Source organism: Rhea americana, unplaced genomic scaffold (genome assembly GCF_003343005.1).
Source record: "Rhea americana isolate MKP2758 unplaced genomic scaffold, rheAme1 scaffold_118, whole genome shotgun sequence".
Classification (NCBI taxonomy): Eukaryota; Metazoa; Chordata; class Aves; order Rheiformes; family Rheidae; genus Rhea; species Rhea americana.
In genome coordinates, this window is record NW_028185239.1 from 482007 (window position 1) to 500763 (window position 18757).

An 18757-nucleotide genomic window follows, 5' to 3' on the forward strand; every position below is an offset into this window, starting at 1 on the left:
GTCCAGTCTGAATGCCAGGTAACATCAACTTAGTAGGTCAAACCAAATCAGTACAATGATCTCACAACTGCCTGCACTGGAAGGTAAAACCCACAAAGCTTGAGTGAATTGATGCCTGATTCTATATGCACCTTTACAAAATGAGAAATGGTTAGGAAATGGTCAACCCTTTTATTTTCTAATATGCTCTATCCTGAATATAACTGCTAAAGAAAGTCAGGAGTTCAAATACTACTACACAGTAATCGTTTTTTTTTTTAAAAAATAAAATAAATAAAATAAAATGATGTTGTAGACAAACATTTTCAAATAAAATTGCCATGGCTGGACACAACAGGCTCTGCTGTATTTTGGATCAAGCTTTTAATGAACTCAAATGGATCAAATAGCAAGCCACCAATCCAAAAGGAAACGTTTGCTCTGTTTGGGCCAAGCGGTCTGTGATCAGCAGAAACATACCACTTCTGCATTAAAAAGAAATTAAGAACTGGTCATAAAAACAATACACATATATGCACACATAAACCACCAAACAAACTCAGCGTCTATTCAGTAGGTGGACTTTAAATCCAGAAACAAAAGGAAGCAGTACAGGGAACACATTTGCATGATGGTCTAGCAAAATGGTACTATAACTCTGAAATAAAACCAGAGAGAAACACAAAGTAGCACATTAAGAATGCTGGGTCATGGAAACCAAACACAAGGCATCAGAAATGTTGCTATATAACATCACCAGTGGCCAGGTCAGCACATCAAATGGCTGTAGAGCCCACAGCTTTCATGTGGCCACCAAAGCGGACCAGGCCAGACAGGCAAGCCCGCAGCTGGCAGATGGGACACGGTGGGGCAACGTCCCTCCCCGCTCCCCAGCGGCGAGTGCACCGCCACGCGCCATCCGGATCGGCTCCTCCAGCAGCGTGAGGAAAGCCCTGGCCCCGACCACTCGCGCCCAGCGGGTCCTCCCGGAGCAAGGGAACGGACGGGGGGCCCACGGCCCYGACTGCTTCAGGGCTCTGCCCCCATGGGCTACTCTCTCCAATTACATCTAGTCACAGCCGGCTATTTCAGAAAGAGGGAAACTGCAGTCAATATTTGTTGTAGGTAAGAGAAGAAGAGAAGTCAAACAGCCCTTATTAAAATTATATACTTTAAATGGTCTAATGTAACTGACGGTAACTGTGTCCTTTTGTATTAACGTCTTTCAGATTGCACTGCTTTTTTTCCACAGAAAAAGTAGCTGACTGGACACTTATGTCTTAACCAAAACAGTTTTTTTTTCCCCTTGAATTCAAGTTATGGTATGGCATTTACAATTGCAGTATTAATTTCAGCCTTTAGCAGCTGCAGAGGCAGAAATAACAAACAAAAAATTCAGTTAGGCACCAGCCACAGCTAAAGTTACTTCCCTGAAATTTTAAAGAGAATTCCATTACTCCAGTGACACACTCCAGTATTTAAAATTTCTGGCTCATAAACTGTAGGAGATAGAGTTTGATACTGTAACAGCAGCCTTCCAGGCTAACAGGCGCTCTACGCGGCCTGACAACCAACCTCTAGAGCAGCTCTGCCCATAGCCATACGCATCCTCGAGGAAAATTAATCTGGCCTAGCAATAACTGTCTTCTTTATCAGGAATTCCTCAAGAGCAGGCAGGGATTTCCTGAGGTGCACGCTCCATGAAGCACATACTCAAGTCAGCCAGATACTTGGGAGTAGCATCAGACCTCCTACGCATGGAAATTAGGTCAGTCACTCAGGAGCTGACTGGGATATCAGTGCCACCAAATATGGACTGCTTTAAAATGAAAAAGTACTGATCCACCCAACCAGAAAGCTGGCACATCCTCTTGTTCCAGAGTAGTATTTGTCATCACTCCCAGGTTTGCTGCCACAACGGAGCAGCCAGTCACTAATGCCAGGCAGGTGAGCAGCATGCAGGCATGAAACAGAAAACCACCACAAGGCAGGGCTTAACCTACTTTGCAATACCTCCTCCCACGGAGTGGGGAGTAATGTCAACCGGCGTGACGAAGACTGACATCGGAGCGATCTATCAATAAGGTACTTTCCTTGCAGGTGCACAGAAAGCCTGTGAAATGCAACCGCCTCTCAGATGAGAGGCAACAGTCCATCTATAATAGCCCACAGCAACAGCACAGTCCCTCAAATACTGTCTTTTATCAAATTGAAGTGGGAAGGATAATTTGAGAGACAGAATAGTTGTCCAAATGTAAACGAGCATTCAGAATCAAGATATCATTCACATAAAAAAAACAAAAAGCTTTGTGCACCTATGTGACCAGGAGTTATCAGTGTCTGTTTGAAGAGCAGCTTCTCCAGAAAGACAGTGTCCTGTGCTTTGCTATTATTTTAATAGCATGCAAAAGAGAAGATCTGTGTGAAACATTAACTGATGCACCTGGGTTTTCCTTCTATTTTTTTCCAAATCACTAAACAACCTAAAGAGTTTTAAGCCCAATCAGATCACAGGTAAAATYGCTACTGGAAATATTTAATGTCTTTCAATGCATATGTGCTCTCCTCATCAAATTCCCGTGAGGGCATGTGCAGTTCAGCAAAAGCTTCTCACTGAAGGGTCTAGTTGGGTAAAAGTCCAAAATCAAACTAAAATCTTACATGAGGAGGGTTGTCTCAGAACTTTGCTTAGAGCCTTTGAAGGATGAGATCCTCTGAATGGTGAAAGGGAATACAAAAAGCTAATCTTTCTGACTTGTCAAGCTCAAAGGTTTATTTTTATCTCCTATTAACAAGCATACAAATCGCTCCAGGGCCCAATCATGGTGGTAACACAACCAAATTCTTTAGGTCTGGGCAAAGCAGYACAAACGAGATGTTACTGCTGCAGACGTAGCAGGAAAAGAAGGGCTAAAAGTGAAAATCGTTTGACTCTCACTTTCACCTCTTGTTGCTTGTGTCCTAGTGTCTTCTGCAACAACAGGACAATGCGGCTGTGTCCATTGCTACTGTAGCCTGTTCTAAGGCTTAGCATGCGCGCAACAAAGCTTTCATAATGAAATTCAGTCATAATTACTACCARTGTCAAGGGAACCACATACGGCTGTATGAGCAAATGAAAGAATTAGCCCCTTAATACATATTTAACAGGCTGTAAAACGTTCTTGCACAACTGAGTATTCTAGTTCATCCACTTTTGCTTTCTTCAATACAAGCACAATAGATTAAGATGGCTGTTCAAACCCCTCAAAACAGCTACCACCCACTGCTTCTGTGGAAGAAGAATCAAGATAAATTAACTGCTATAGACAGTGTTTAATCAGCTTTGCCTGTCTTATATATTATTAGCTCATAATTCATAACAACATAGCTTTTATGCCTCACAGAAACAACAGTAACAAGGCTACATGGTATTTTCAAACAAAAGAGGCTTGTGTACTGATCACTGATAGAAATACCACAAGACTGACTTGATAAATAAATTCCTAGCTACTATTATATTTTCTGCAGAATCAAATTGTTACCATCTCCTTCCCTCCCCACCCTGTCCTCCCAGGAGATACTATGGGTAAAGTTCTCTTCTCCCTACCTTCCCTACCAGACTTTCAGGTCACTCACTTAGCAGTKGAGCTTTAAAATATTATAAGAAATGCTAATGCGACAATACTTCGTCAAAATGTATCACGATTTAAGGCATAACTCTAGAGGGTAAACAGAAAGTCAATACTGAGCAAAGCTTTGTTTAAAAGCTAAATGTGAATAAGAAGTGGAAAGCAAATAAATCTGCATAAATTTCTCAGTTCTATAGTATTTCTCTTCTTTCTAAAGACAGCATTTTAAGTATTTGGAATGGATTTTTCAAGCAGATCATTTCCATTACGCAAATGTTTTATTTAAACACAGAAGGAGGAGGTACACTTTAAAAAAAATCTGCTCTGTTTTAGGAAACACCACTGTCTTTCAGACCTACAAAGATTCTCACAAAATCCTTTTGGGTCTTTCAAAGTTTGTGATSATTTTAAGAGCAGATATGCTATATCAATACACAACTTTAAAGTGCCACCTAGTGGTTCATTTTCATCTTTATTTCAATTTGATATTTAAAAATGCCCACTTTTTAAATCAAAAAATTGTTTGTTATTTGTGTCACTTTCTTTCCTGTGTGACTTTTTACTGTGTTACTACTGCATGTGTGACATGATATGGTAAGTAGATGCTTAAATTAAGTTCAAGCATTCTGACGGATTGAACTTGGGCAAGAGGACTGCTGTTTTCAGCACTAAGGAGTTAAATGGAAAAAAAAATCTGCAGAGACAAAGTGGCAAATGCTAATTCATTATTTAGAGCTTTTTCAATACAACTTATATACTTACCATGACACAGGAAATTCTGACAAGTTAAAGTTAGTAAAGAATTAGGGCCTTAACTAAGCATAACTGGAAATCCTGGAGAACAAAGCTACAACATAATCATATTCTAAACACTCCTGACACCATATAAAGTCAAAAAATACGTAGTGACATGTCAAGAGATCTGTTATACACTGAACCCAACCTGTGATCTCGTATGGGTCCAAATTTTAATACTTACCTAAGTTTGGTATCCAACATAATACATTAACCTTACAGTAGGGATAGTTACTGTGTATTTTCCCTCTCCCATCCCAAATATTATCTCTTCTGTAGGTAGAAGGAATTAGGCTGGTTGGATAATCTGAAAAATGGCTAAATGTGCACATGCAGTACAGTGTGTCCAGAAGGCATCGAACTTGGGGTGTATGACCTGCAGACAACCTGTGAGAAGCATGCAGAGCACATCAAATCCTGAACTCAACATGTATGCAAAGATATTTGCTTGTATTTCTGTCTAGAGCTCCCGGACACAAACACAGAAGTCAACACTGGGTAACCATCTAGCCAATGAAAAAATCTAGGCTTCTTTACAATCAGCTTCTGGGATCATAAAAGAAAACGCTCATCTRCTTCTATATTATATATAAAGCTACATCATTACACGTAGACAAAGTATCGTCACACAGTTTGACACAGTCAAAATTAAGACATAACATTACCAAACATCATCATCTTATTTTTCTGTTGAAAGACTTGCTAGCTTTCTTCCTGTGGCAGAATCAAATTCACTGAATAAAAATACAAATAAAAATGCTCATTCCATCTTGCATCCAGATTTCAAAGCAATTTAATAGAAGGTGAGAACATTCACTTCTTCCTAACCTTGCCAATTAAAAAAAAAAAAATGGAGAGAGTCTCTGAGACTCTCAGAGAAAGGGAATCATTTCAGAAAAGTCAGACACAGATTCATGGTCAAACCAGGACCAGAGTTTGTATTTCTCCGAAGGTTCTAGTCCTCCTCCCGTCTTCTTTCCCTCCCAAAAAACACAAGATGAAGAAACTGAAGAAAAAACTCTTCACATTTGGCAATCTTTTTGTTATATACATGATTATGAAGAYATTAATCATGCCCACCAAGGCACGCTGCAGATCCCCCTCTGGACCTCCACAGACCCTGCTACTGCCTGCCTGTCTGCTAAAYGGCCCATGCTCAGTCAGCAAGGCATGGACATCACCTTAGGCTTGACATACTTGTGACACTGACACAAAGCAATTTACCGGCCTGGAGTCTGGGCAAACTTAATTGCATGTGCCAGCAAAATACTACCTAAACATACCTGCAAATCTCTTACTTTATTAATTGGAGACAGTGCTGAAGTACAATGAAGGCGAACTCTTAAACATACAGTAGAGTATGTCTATTTGATCTGGGGCTTATCCAACATTCTCAATAAAATAAGCCACACAGGTTCTGGAACAGCTACAGGATAGAATAACTATCTCTGGGCAATCAGAATTTAAAAAGCAAGGCAAAGATATTAAGATGTAGAAAACCAAAAGCCTACCTCTGACCCCTAGAAAATGATGTACATAATGCCATCAAGGTTAATAAAATGTCATAATGTACAGATTAAAAAAAAAAAGAATAAGCAATATTACTTTAAAAAAAAAGAGAAAGAAAGAATATTTCTTACTGCAGATCTAGCCTCCAAATGTTGGCCTCAGCTAGTCAGCACATTAAACTCCCCCTCTAACACCCCTAAGACACAAAACAGAAATAGTTTTAAGGCTTTTACTTCTGTATCTCAGTGCCTAAATTGTTACACGTCATCATTCACAATTAGTCAGTTAAATAAAAATATGCATTTAATTAGGAAGGCACGGAAGTTTTGGCCTATATGATTGCCATCCCTTTTTAGAATATTTGTACATGCATGCAAATTTAGAGCCAAACCCTCCCCCCCCCCAAAAAAAAAATAATCTGAGCCAAGTTAGTAAAGAACTTCCCCCACAACATCATCCAACATCAAGCAKAAGTCTAATACTTTTTTGCAGGCGAGATGCAGATGCAAGTGAAAAGTAAGATAAAATTCTGCATGCAGTCCAAAGCTACTTCATTTGATGGAAAAGATCTAAAATCAAACCCTTACAGGCTAAACAAATGAAGAAAAAAATATCCCATGTCCCAGTTTCTTTCTCTCTCAAATAAACTCCAAACTAAATGACTAGAACCAAGTAGGGCTCTAAACAATACTTTCTTTCTTAAGTCATATCTATGCTTAATAGYGTTACAGAAACGCATCACTACTTCAAGTTTTGTTGAACATAAAAGGAGAAAGAGACGTGGCTTATTTTTAATTGAGTCCTTGGAAGACAATCATATGATTCAGCAAAGGTCAATTCCTAAGGCTAGGAATTTGACMTGAACTGTATTTGAACGATTTAAAGCAAGTATTTTTGCATCCTTGTCATTAAAACTAGATAGTACTATTATTCATCTTCATGCGCTAATCAATCATTATTTCAAGAAAAGGGAAAAATAAAGGATTAAATTAATACAATCATAGAATCACTTAGGTAGAAAGAAACCTCTGGGAGTCTCCAGTCCAATCCCCTGCTCAAGGCAAGCCTAAYTTCAAAGCTGGATCATGATGCTCAGGACCTTGCCTAGGGATGGAGATTATACAATCTCTTTGGGCACCTGCTCCACTGCTCTCACGATGACAGCATTTTTCCTCATGCCCAACTGGAATTTTCCCTGCCACAGTTTGACTGTTGCCTCTTGCCTATCCTTCCTTGCGCATCTGAGGAGGGTCTGGCTCCGCTTTCTTTGTAACTTCCTTTTAGAGAGTTGAAGGAGTCACCCAGATTCTCCTTCAGCCTCCTTTTCTTGKGCCAAATAAAATCAGTTCTTGCAGCCTCTCTTTGTATGCTACAGTCTCCAGCTTTGGCCAGCTACATGGTCTGTGGTTGCACTCACCCCCAGTCATCAGCCTTTCTTGTACGGGGGCCCACAATCTCAGAAATGTGGAATAGAGCAGAGTAATCACTTCCCTCAACCTGCTGGCTATGCTCTTGCTCATACAGCCTTCTGTATTTTTTTTTCTTTTTCTTTTCTTTTCTTTTTTTTTTTTTTTTTTTTTTTTTTTTTTTTTTTTTTTTGTCAGAACTTTGTAGGGTTCCTGTTAATCTGTATCCTCAAGTTTCTGGAGTCCTTCCAAATGGCAGCCCTGCCCTCCTGCATATCCACTATTCCTACCAACTTGTTATCATCTGCGACTTGCTGAAGGGTGTGCTCCATCCTGTCATTTGCCTCATTAATGAATATTAAACTGCACTGGCACCAGTGTCAGCCCCTGAGAAACCTGTAACTGTGTCTGCCAGTTCAATGCTGAACCACTGGTTCAGCCAGTTTTTTTGCCCACTACGTAATCTATCCACCTAGTGTGCATCTCCCAAGTCTGGCTCCAAGGATGCTACGTGAGGTGTCACAAACCTTGCTAATGTCAAAATAAACAATGTCCCCTGCTCCCCCTTGTCACTTCACAGAAGGCCATAAGGTCRGCCAGACACAATTCTCTCATGGTAAATCCCTGCTGGCTGTTCCTAGTCACCTTCTTGTCCTTCATGTGCCTGGAAATGGCTTCTAGGAGGACTTRGGCAACTGTTTTGCCAGRGACTGAGGTGAGGCTGACCASTCTGCAGTTTTCRAGATGTTCCTTTATGCCTCAGAGCATGATGGAATACCTGAGGGTCYGACTCCYACCTCATGTGGGATCCATGAGGATRAGGRCACTGTTTCGTTTGACCTCTAATAACCTGAAAAGATTACAAYTGTGTTACTGTATTTGCCAATAATTCTAAATCCAGAAGAGCTGGAAATACCGGCAGCTGGATAACAGGTAGTATAGCTTGCTTTGCTCAACTCTTTCTGTATTTTTATGAGCAAAGCTGTCCAGTACTACAAATACAACTTTGCAAAAACCCTTTACCCTCTTCCATACCAAGATTAAAACATACGCCTTTTTCTTTTGTCTAAACATATGAAATTTTCATTAYTTTTTTGAAATGTGAATCCAATGTAGTTCAAACTTTTCTTCATATTTGGTTAATGAAAGTTTATTTTTCAGTTGGAGTAGAGTATGAAATTACCGTGACTCTAAGGCAAGTCCTAAATAACTCAAAGAGCAAGCGASTAAGAGTGAGCAAGTGAGCTTCTTGGTCAAGGAATGTGGGTAATTTAAGAATGAGTGCCTGGTACATTCTTTCTGAAATCCTGGTGTTTAACACAATCAGAGATCTACTGTATTCAGGGTAATTTTAAAGTCTGTTGCTCTACATACAAGTGCCTAAATATGAATGAGTCTTGCCTGAAAATCTAGGTCCCTAACRAGGTGGTAAGCAATTGGAGAAGTGATCCAGCAAGATTCGCTGATCAAAGGCTTACCAGATGCAGTGAAGATGCTCATGGACTTTCGGAACGTTGGACWGGACTTTGCAATTCATGTTTCAAAAAAGCCATTAATTTACCCTATTTGTCACTATTTGGAATTTGGGAGAAAATATGTGGAAGGTCTTTTAAGTATTTAGAATTGTTATTAGATGGATTAATTTGGCAGTAATATAGGTGACTTTCTTAAGGCTTATGTGGAGACACAAAGAATCACATTGCAAAAGACTGAAGTCAGTCCACTTAAGAATAAAGTGCTTAAAATCAACAGGGACAGTTCCCTCTGTGAGTAGTCCAGGTTTGCATTTAYGTTTCCTCAGGAAGTCAGTGCTCATAGGAAAAAAAATATTTCCCTTTCCTTTTCCTTTTCTAAACCTTTTCAGTGTAGTGGTTCTCCGGAATACAAAAATCACCTCTCCAACCGGCTGTGGATCCTTGCAAAATAAACTCTTAGCAAAATCCTCTCAGAATGGGTGAATTTCATACATATGYGAATGCCAAACACATTCCATTAATTAAACAGTAACTCAGAAACCTGCCTTTGAACCTGAGCAGCCCTTTACTTTTTGATGGAGTTATATATGCCCRTTCATGATGCAACACAACTCTCAAAGCTGGACACTTTTTAACATTCAATAAAACAAGATTTAAAAAAAATCTCAACACACACAAAAGCTACAAAAAAGCCAGCCAACAAGCCACAACTCATAAAGGCTCCCACTACTTCCCAAAAATTATCTCCATGCATATCTGACATTTTCAAAAATCTTGGGAAACAGATAGCTTTCTCCTGAATGCTTTTAAGATCTATAATGCCAGGCTATGGTGGACAAAGAAAGACTTATTCCATAGCTTAAGGCACCTTGTATTCCTGTATGGAGCACATCCTACACCTACAAAATGTTCATCACCTGCAACCTGAGTTTTTCTGCTAATTTAAGCTGTGACAGTGCAGTGCAGGGAAAGAAGCAGACTTTAAGTATCCATGTGCCAATTGCTCAACTCTACCTTCTTCATGTTACTACACGTAACTCAGTGGGGGGATTCCATACTTCAGTGAAYTCTAATAGTCTTTTTTACTCGCAGAAGTAATAGAGAGTCCTGATTTCCTGGTCTTCAGCCAACCCCACAGCATTCTCAATAAGTTACATTGCAGACAGCTTCACAGTTTGGTCCTGATGGGAAAGGTTTTCCATAGAACGTGAGAAGTGGAAGAAGAACAACTATCAGATGTCTCTATGCCTCAGCATCTTCTGTGCTTTTCTCTTTTCACTGAGTCAGACTAAATGACTCATTCAGCCCTAAATACTAAAACTGGGATTTKTAAAATCTGGTTGTTGGTGTAAATCATTCTGAAATCAGCATTAAATACCTCAGTTTGTCTAATACTGGARTTAAATCGTGACAAGTCAAACATTTGGTTAATGCTCAAGAACAGCAAATGAGTTCTCATCACTGTAAACATTCTCAACACAGGGGCAAAGAAGTCCAAAGGAAAAAGCATGCTACTTCCAAAGTCAATTATCTTTAATTCACATATCTATTGCACAGAGCTAACACTTAAGGGAAAAAAAAAACCCAACAGATATTGACAGCACAAAGAGAAACACAAAAATTAAAGGCAAAGCACTCAGTAAGATTTTTCTTGAAAAGAAGGTTAAACCAAGATGACTCATAGTAGCAATGGAGAACTTCCAGTAACAATATAACTAGCTAGAAAACTGATTTAAAGAAAAAGATCAAGGGAAAAAAATAAGGAAACAATTAACAGGCTCTTCGAACTAACATTAGAGGTCAGGAAAGAGAAAGCTAACACAGAAAACATACAGCTTCACTCTGCTGCCAAGTGCCTTGACATTCTCCCCCAAGGCTTGGGATTCTGCTCTTTTTGATCATTATGAATATAGAGTMTGGAAAAATAAGAGTTCTTTTGATTTGTGTTTTCATTGTTGTCAGCTATTCTGTTTTAATAAAGCTATGTACACTTTGAGAATATGGAACGAATTTCCAAACTGGAACGGTTGCATTTAAAAACTAACTGTCACGAGCAGACGATCTCAGCCTGTATTGCTTTATGTCATCTCCTTTTGACAAGGATTTCTGAAGAAACACCAAGAAAACAGTAGCAGCCAATTCAAGTTAAATAAGAAGTCACCTTCAGTAACACTATTTATACTTTGGCTTTTCATTTTGTTTACACTGTCACATATTTAAAACTCATATTTCTTAACCAACAGTCAAAGGAGAAGTGGCTTNCAATGTAGTCAGAGCTATACTCTACCAAGAAAGGGACACTTTCTTGTAAGTACCACCTCAAATTACACTGCTCCTATTTGCTCTTTGTGAATTAAAAAAAAAAAAAAAAAATCAATAGTCTGGCTCCAGCTGGGTGGAGAAAACTGCTTTTATAGGTCTCCAGTGGAAAAAAACAAACAAAACAAAAAAAACCCAAGCAATATAAAAAAGCCACTTTACAAGCAAGCCACATCTCAAACAAGATTTGATAGTTAAGATTATAGGTAGATATTATGTTTTTTTATCTTCATATCTTTATAACCACAGAGAAGTGAGGACATGAATATTATTCTTCCTAGTTCTTTTGATCACYACTGGGGATCTTTGCTGATTGTCTAACACATTTAAAATTAATCTTTTGTGAATGCTTTCAAAGTTCTTATGAGCTTTATAGAATATATTCTTATTTATGAAGCAATTCCTAGATGGAAATACAGGTATGCATTTAGATATGATATGCCTACATTTGACCATACCTGTAAGGTCATAAATTCAAAGTTTATGATAGCTTCTTTACTATCAACCAAGTAGAAACTGCTGCTGTGCCCACACATRTGCAAAAAAAAGTTTACTGAAATGACACTATCCATCCAAAATAATTTCTGTAAACAGAAAAACTACTGATGAAGCTCCCTCTTCTACAATTAAAGTTACTCTCCAAGTAGGGGAGAATTTCCTGTCTTCTCCATTAAAAAAAAAAAAAAAAAATCTGTTTATGTCCTCTGTTAAGGGACTTAACAATGACCTCAAGGTTTTCTTTTTTAGTAACTATTTGCTGACAGTTAGTTATCAGTTAAAGAATTAAGCATATCAAAGTAATCTTAAATTATACAGTGAAGTCATTTATGGTGGAATATTTCACWGCTTGCTGTAATTTTGTTTTCCTCAAGTGTGGTAAACATGCCTTTAATTTTTCTTCAGAGCCACTCAAACTCACCTTTTTGTTTGCATCACGAATTGAAGCAAGGTAGTTTTAAACCACAGACCAGAACAGGAACAGCCACCCGTCACCTTGACCTTGCTGCAATGAACTTACCTGTTGCAACAGGAAGACTATTTCCCCATTAACACTCTCTCATCCCCCAAAATGATGTTTTGCCCAGAACATTCATCATCATCCCCTGCAACCGAAGTGTGCAGGAGCAAGTAAGAAAAATAACCACCCCATACTGCGCCCAAACAGTAACTGCCATGTCTTARAACTCCTGTGGTGTGCTTTAGAGCAAAGCTTTGTTTTAAAACACTCAGGACAGTGTAATAGTCAGCATCTCATCACATCCCCATAATCACGCTATTTCAGCGTGTATGAGCAGCACTGGCCATTCAAGATGCTGCCTGCAACTGCCGCAGCATAACATGCTGTGTTAGAAGAATCAGGGCGGCTGAACTACCTCTGGGGCTAGCCAGGCAGCAAGCTGAGGTTGTAGGCAGGAGCACCTACCTGGGCAGCCCTCTTACACCCAAGCAGGGCAACCAGTGCGGCAGGGCAGACGCACGCTTGGAGCTGCAGGATTGCAGACACGCGTTTGGAGCTGCAGGATTAACCTCAGGTCCTGCAATAGCTACGGTGCAGGTTCCCYTTTTAGCTACATACCTCATTCCCCTTCTTACCGTTATCACCCCAAATGGCAGCAGTGAATTTGCTCGAGCTCACTGTCGCTACTTCAAAGCGGGGCAGAGGCACGGGGATGCGCAGCGGCCCAGCCGCGCCACACAACGCGGCGAGCTGCGCTTCCACAGATGGCTTCCTCTTCACCCCTTTACAGCTAGGACTTTGGCACACTTTCTCGCCTGGAAGACTCACGTCGGCAACAGAGGCAAACTGACTACAAAATAAACAGTCTAAATCATTAGAGAGAAKGGGTTGGACAACCACTAAGGAAATAAACAACTCCTAAAAATTATTGTACTGTTATTATTTTGGTGTTTTCTGTAATATTGATGATGGAAGGGGAAAAGAACATCAGATGTAGTTGAGAGCACACTTTGGAGATGATCTTTTTGTAATACACACCATCATAATTTATTGTTGTGCAAGTACCAGCACATCAAGTACATCAAACACCTGCTTGTACCCAGGTAGACTGYAGCCGAAAGAGAAGGTCCTGAAGTTCTCCTTTATTTATGGTTTTAAGATGATGTACAGTGCCRTTAGGTCTTCATCTTAAATTGCAGACAAAAACATCTTTAGTAAGAAGTATCCTGTCTGARAAAACATCCCTTGTTCATTACAAAGATTGCACATTAAAGTAATTATTTTTTCCCTTGYTATTTATAAAAAGAGAACAGAATCTTTGCATAAAAGTTACAGACTAACTGCATCTGCAATAATTACCGTACCAAAAAAACTTCTCTCTCTGGAGAGGAGATAAGRGATCAACCAAAAAAACCCAGGTTTTATTGTTTTTTCTGCTTTGTTTTGCTAAGGAAATCCTACGATCTCTGTTATTAGGGAAATTCCATAAAATAGGTAAGATTAAACCAACTGTGGATTCAAAAGTAATTTTKACCAGCATGTATGAGAGATGGGAATACACAGATATACAATTTGTTACTGGTTGATTTCTTGAGTGACTACAGGTCACTCATGTTTTTAAAAGATTTCCCTAACCATGTTYGGAAAGTTTGAGACTGTGCTTTCCCTGCTGCACGGAAAAGCTTGTTTCATAATTCAGATAAAGGCTTCCTATCTACCCTAGTSTATGGAAATCAAGTCTTCTTGAAGGAGAAAAAAGATCCAGAAAAAATGAAAAACAAACTGGCTACTAAGCTTAGTAACATCTTTCCATCATGTACAGTCCACAGCAAAGCTAAAGATGTCCTAATGGGAGAGCACAGAATAAAAACATTCCAGTTTTTCAATATTGTATTTTGTTTTATCCACAATACGACTAAGCATCCTGTACACATTAGCTGCCTGGGTGGGTATTCGGTGAAGAAAAACTGACATCTGTTGTTTTTCAAACTCCGCCTTGATAAAATTCTAATGTAGTTTTTACTGTTTTGCACAATAACAGCCTAACGGAATACAGAGATTGTTTTTAAATGGCCTCACTGGAAAAAGTAAAAAAGTGTTAACAAAAAAGTCTATCTTGCTATATTACACACACAGTGAAATAACATTGAAACTGGAGAAGTYGAGATATAGTTTGGCACCTACGACTTTTTGATTTTGATTTTAATGTACGTATATATTTCCAAGAACAGGGAAGAGAACTTTTACTGGGGAGAGGAGGCAAGGGAGAAACAGAGAGAGCGCGCATGAGAGGGAAGCAGGGAGTGAGAGCCGGAGGGCTGCACCCGCCCGGCGCCGGTATCCCGGAGACCGTGGTGACAACGCACAGGTCTCTCTGTCCACAAAACCCACGGATGCGAGGTCCCTCAAGCTGTGCGTGCCCCACCAGGCAGGYGGTTAAACACCGAACACCTGCAGTGGTTTGGCCACAGCAGTAACCTACGGCCATCCCATCCCAGGCAAAGTCCAAGATACGCTTCTGCCACTCGGTGGCGTGACCGAACACGTTTGTTCAGGCTGTTAAAAGCTCAGATACGTTGAGCCAGATGCTGGCCAAACACCCCTTACCCAACCCGCCCCAAGGCGGCAAAGCTGCTGCAGGGAGTCAACAGCGGATGAGGGCTGTCTGGGGTGAGACGAGGGCCCCTCGCACCTCGGCTTCCTCACGGAGGAAGCAGCGCAATCTGGATTCACTACAGATTCGTCTAAACCTGAACTTAACTAGACGTAACAGGTGCAGTTATGTCAGGGTAGAGGGAAACGGGCAAGCAAGCATCTTCCCAAAGACTGAGACAGCATCAGATGCTGCCACTTTATCACTACCCAGTTATCACCACAGTGTTCCCGTTTCCCGTTACCTGTCCTTCAGCCGCAGGATAAAACCCCAGCAAGGCCACCTTTTCCAACTGAACTACCTCGATTCGCTGCCCGGCGCTGAAAATGAGGTCTTTGCCACCAAAACTTCACCAACAACCGCTCCTGTTTCGACAGGAGAAAAGTTTACCCACCTGCCTCCCGCCACGACCTCCCGGCTGAAAGGCGACCACCGCCGGGAAGCCAGCGCCAGAAGCCCTCAAAGGCTTTGCAACCTAGCCCGCCCCCAGAGGAGCGGCAAGGGCCGGCGAGGGGCGTCCCAGCCGAGGGGCCGGGAGGTGCTGCAGCCCACGCAGGGCGCCCCAGCCAACAGACCAGAACTCGGGAAGCCCCACGGCAACCCAGAACCCCAACAAAAGCGCCCCGGAGACACGAATAATGCCAGAAACTGACAACAGCCGTCGCCACGACGCCGCTCACCGGGCGCTTCGAGCAAACCTGCCAGTGCATCGCTACAACTTCAAAGGCCCCAGCTTTAACCAGGGGCGGCCCCACTTACTGGCTCGGCCAGACCCACTGCTCCAACAGACCCTGCGGGGTAAAGGTGGTTCAGGAGGGGGTCGCCCAGCAGCCAAGTTGTCTGTTTATCACTATTTTGCTCGGTGCATGTGGTCTTTTGCAAGCACTCCAGCAACATAATCCCCGCTCTGAGGCCCTCACATAAAAAATACCTGATGCCCGCCAGTCTTTGATACAGAAACCTACACGAAACAGTACCTAACCTTCAAAAAAAAAAAAAAAAAAAAAAAAAAAAAAAAAAAAAAAAAAAAAAAAAGGCTAGAAATCCCCCCCCCAAATAGCCAGGATAATAGCATATCATATGATCAATATTCATACCGCAGCTCAGAATTATGAAATTACAAGTTTATCATAAATACTATTTATAAAATTATAAAAAAGCAAGGAAACTCCCCCACCCACCACCACCCTTCAGGGACTTATCCACAATAGCCTTTAGCTGAAAATCAAACCCAGAGTGAAACAAGGCAGAAGTCTAAACTATGAAAAATGCTCTTCTCCATCACCTTTCAACTGATCCCAAGTCTTGTCTGATAACTCTTAAAGAGAATTTCATTCTAAGAAAATAACGCACAGGCATCTGATCTTACTAACATGACCTACTGATATCTCCGTGCATCCAGCAGAATTAGGACAGGTTGTTGCCACTTCTTCCACCCTAGATGAAAAGAGGAGATAATACCTAGAAGAGAATGGGTTTATCCCAAGTTTCAAACAAAATTTTCGTTTTTGTTCTCTGCAAATTTCCTTTTAAGGGGAGCAGGCTGAGGACTAAAAAGGCTGACCTGATGATACTATGGATATCCAATTTTAAAAGGAAAAAAATATTTTTTAAAGTTAATTCAGCTTGTACCCCCCCCAAGTAAATAAAATAGTCACACAAGAAAATTTCCAATTGAGACAAGGCTTGGCACAAGACCCAGAACTTGATTCCCAACATAACCCGTACAAAGAGATGTTACTTTCATGTGAATGCCTATATAGCTTGGACAAGCTTACAAATGTGGCTGAGAAAGCGTATTTGAAAAAAGCAGTGGTATTTCCCTTATGCAAGTTCTTAGGCTCTATCAGAGCACTCTGAACTAAAGCGACCAATCTCTTTGCCTCGCAGTCTTTCCCAAGCCTGCGGAAGGCTTCCAATCTGGCAGAGAAAATGGGTGGTTGACAGGCCACAAGGTTGAGCGTAACCATGACAAAGCAGAGTCATGAACTGCAGTGCACACCACTACTGCGATGCAACAGTTTCTGGAAACACCAACAGCTCTCAATTACCCTTCTGGAGCTACTTATATAACCTGCAAAACCAGTACTTGCCCAGCAGCACTGAGGCTATCAAGCGCAGGGAGATGCACAGGAGTAAAACTGCCCATTGGGAGGGAAACAAGCAAGGAGATGCTGCAGGGCACCGTAAGAGCTGCTGTTGAGCACCCAAGCAGGCACAACACCCGGTGTTTTGGGCAGGCACCTGCCTATCAGACAGCATCACTCACCAGATCTCATTAGTAGCAACCAACCAACCCTTGGGCCAGTAGCTCAGAGCTTTGTCTGGATCAGGGGAGATCCCTGAACAGGCAATAAGGTAGCTATGGAGGGGATCTCCAGTCCAAGCAGGCAGGAGACAGAGCAGAGCTGGGCAGGGGCTGTGAAGGAGGGAATGGTGCTACATTCCCCCAGAAGTACCAGAAGCAGGTGCTGAGTCAGTACCCATTTTTGAAAATTTTGATGCTGCTTTCAACTATTCTTTTTACTGCTAGCATTATAGAGGCAAATCAAGTTTGGGAATCCTCGTTACAACTTTCCTGGTCCCACTGAATGTGGAAGGCAAATAAAAGCAAGCCTAAAGTTGCACTGATGTCTGATGAGCATGCCCAGGAGGTTAAGGGTCATTAAAGGTAATTTTACACATTAGCAATCCCAGGACTCACATCTTTCTAAAGCCTGGGATAACACAACCTGAAGGTGTGTCAGTCTAATTCCAATACATCTAACAGATCTGTTCATTTTAGCATCCTACTCCCCAACCTAAAACATCTCCAGCATCTTGGCACTGCAGGCAGTATCTGATGTGCATTCTGTATCAAATATATCATATWAATAGTAAAAGAAAATAATAAAAAGCATCTGGGAACTATAAATAGATAACTGTTTCAACTAGGACAAGGCAAATTTTAATTCAATTTAACCAATTCTCTTATTCTTTAAGCATTGCAAGAAAGTCATGTATCACCAACAGCTCTGAATCATCAGTGTCATCTGTAATCTAATATATTTTGCACTGAAAAAAATACTTACCTAAAGTATGAAGTGTTTAGTGCAATCTAAGATTAATAATTTGATAATCTCAGCATAGCTGATTATAATAATATTGGTTGCTTCCCTGAGCTCCACTTCTTAAAGGTGCATTAAGTGAGCAAGAAAAGAAACTGTTCTTACATTTTCAGCCCTGATTCACTCAGTTTCCTAATTGCTTAGAAAGTAATCAGGAAAACCAGAAAAACAAATTAAATAAAACATTAAAATGAAGTCCTCAGTAAGGTGGAGGGAGGCATTTACCTAGCTTCTCATAGGCAGCGAGGGGGCAGACAGAGCAAGGCACTGAGCAATGCCATCTGAAAAGCAGAAAGAGCTCAGCAGTCCAGGGAACCACAGAAGAAAACTAAAAAAAGAAAAGAAAAGAAAAGAAAAAAGAGGTAGAAAGGGAGACAAAGAGACATAGAAAAGACAACCTGAAATGAAAGTGTCAATTAGGCTTGAAAACCCTACGCGATTTCTCAAGTATTCATTCAAGGAAGGTATCATTGTGATAACTTCTTCCAACTTCTGACCTCTTAAGAAACACATGCTGCAGCTCTTATCAGCCAAGCACAATGCAGCATGCTGCCTGGGAGGCGTATTATCACCTTGAAATATCATTATCTCAACCTCAATATGTTGTACTTGCCATTGTTTCAGGCAATTGGGAGCATGCTTGTAAATGGGAGGAGGTCAAAAAAAATGTCTCTCATTTGAATATATTCTTAACTGTTACAGTTATTAACGGTTAATAAATATATTCTTTACTATTATTCTTAACTGTTACACATTTTAGCCTTTAAATAATCAATGAGCCATGCAAATTTAGTGCCTATTTGTCCAAGCTGCAAGAATTATTCAGCCAAGCAAGAAAGGCAGAAAAACAGATGCTTTTGAAAGCTATTCGCAACAAAAGGAAGAAACCTTACTGCGTTTAAATTCTGCGCATGAGTAACATGCACGTGCTTTGCTTGGCTCTGC

General features: G+C 40.7%; 1 protein-coding gene across 3 annotated transcripts in view; it reads right to left on the reverse strand.

Moving 5' to 3' along the window:
* BBX (BBX high mobility group box domain containing) overlaps nucleotides 1-18757 on the reverse strand; it is a 142141-nt gene that overhangs the window by 68599 nt on the left and 54785 nt on the right. Inside the window, exon 1 of one of the 3 annotated variants that reach the window (XM_085319123.1) lies at nucleotides 12688-12708. The exons of the other annotated variants lie outside the window; for them this stretch is intronic. The gene's annotated coding sequence lies outside the window, so the exon portion shown is untranslated. Of the gene's footprint in view, nucleotides 1-12687; nucleotides 12709-18757 lie in introns of those variants that run through there. 3 annotated transcript variants of the gene reach the window in all.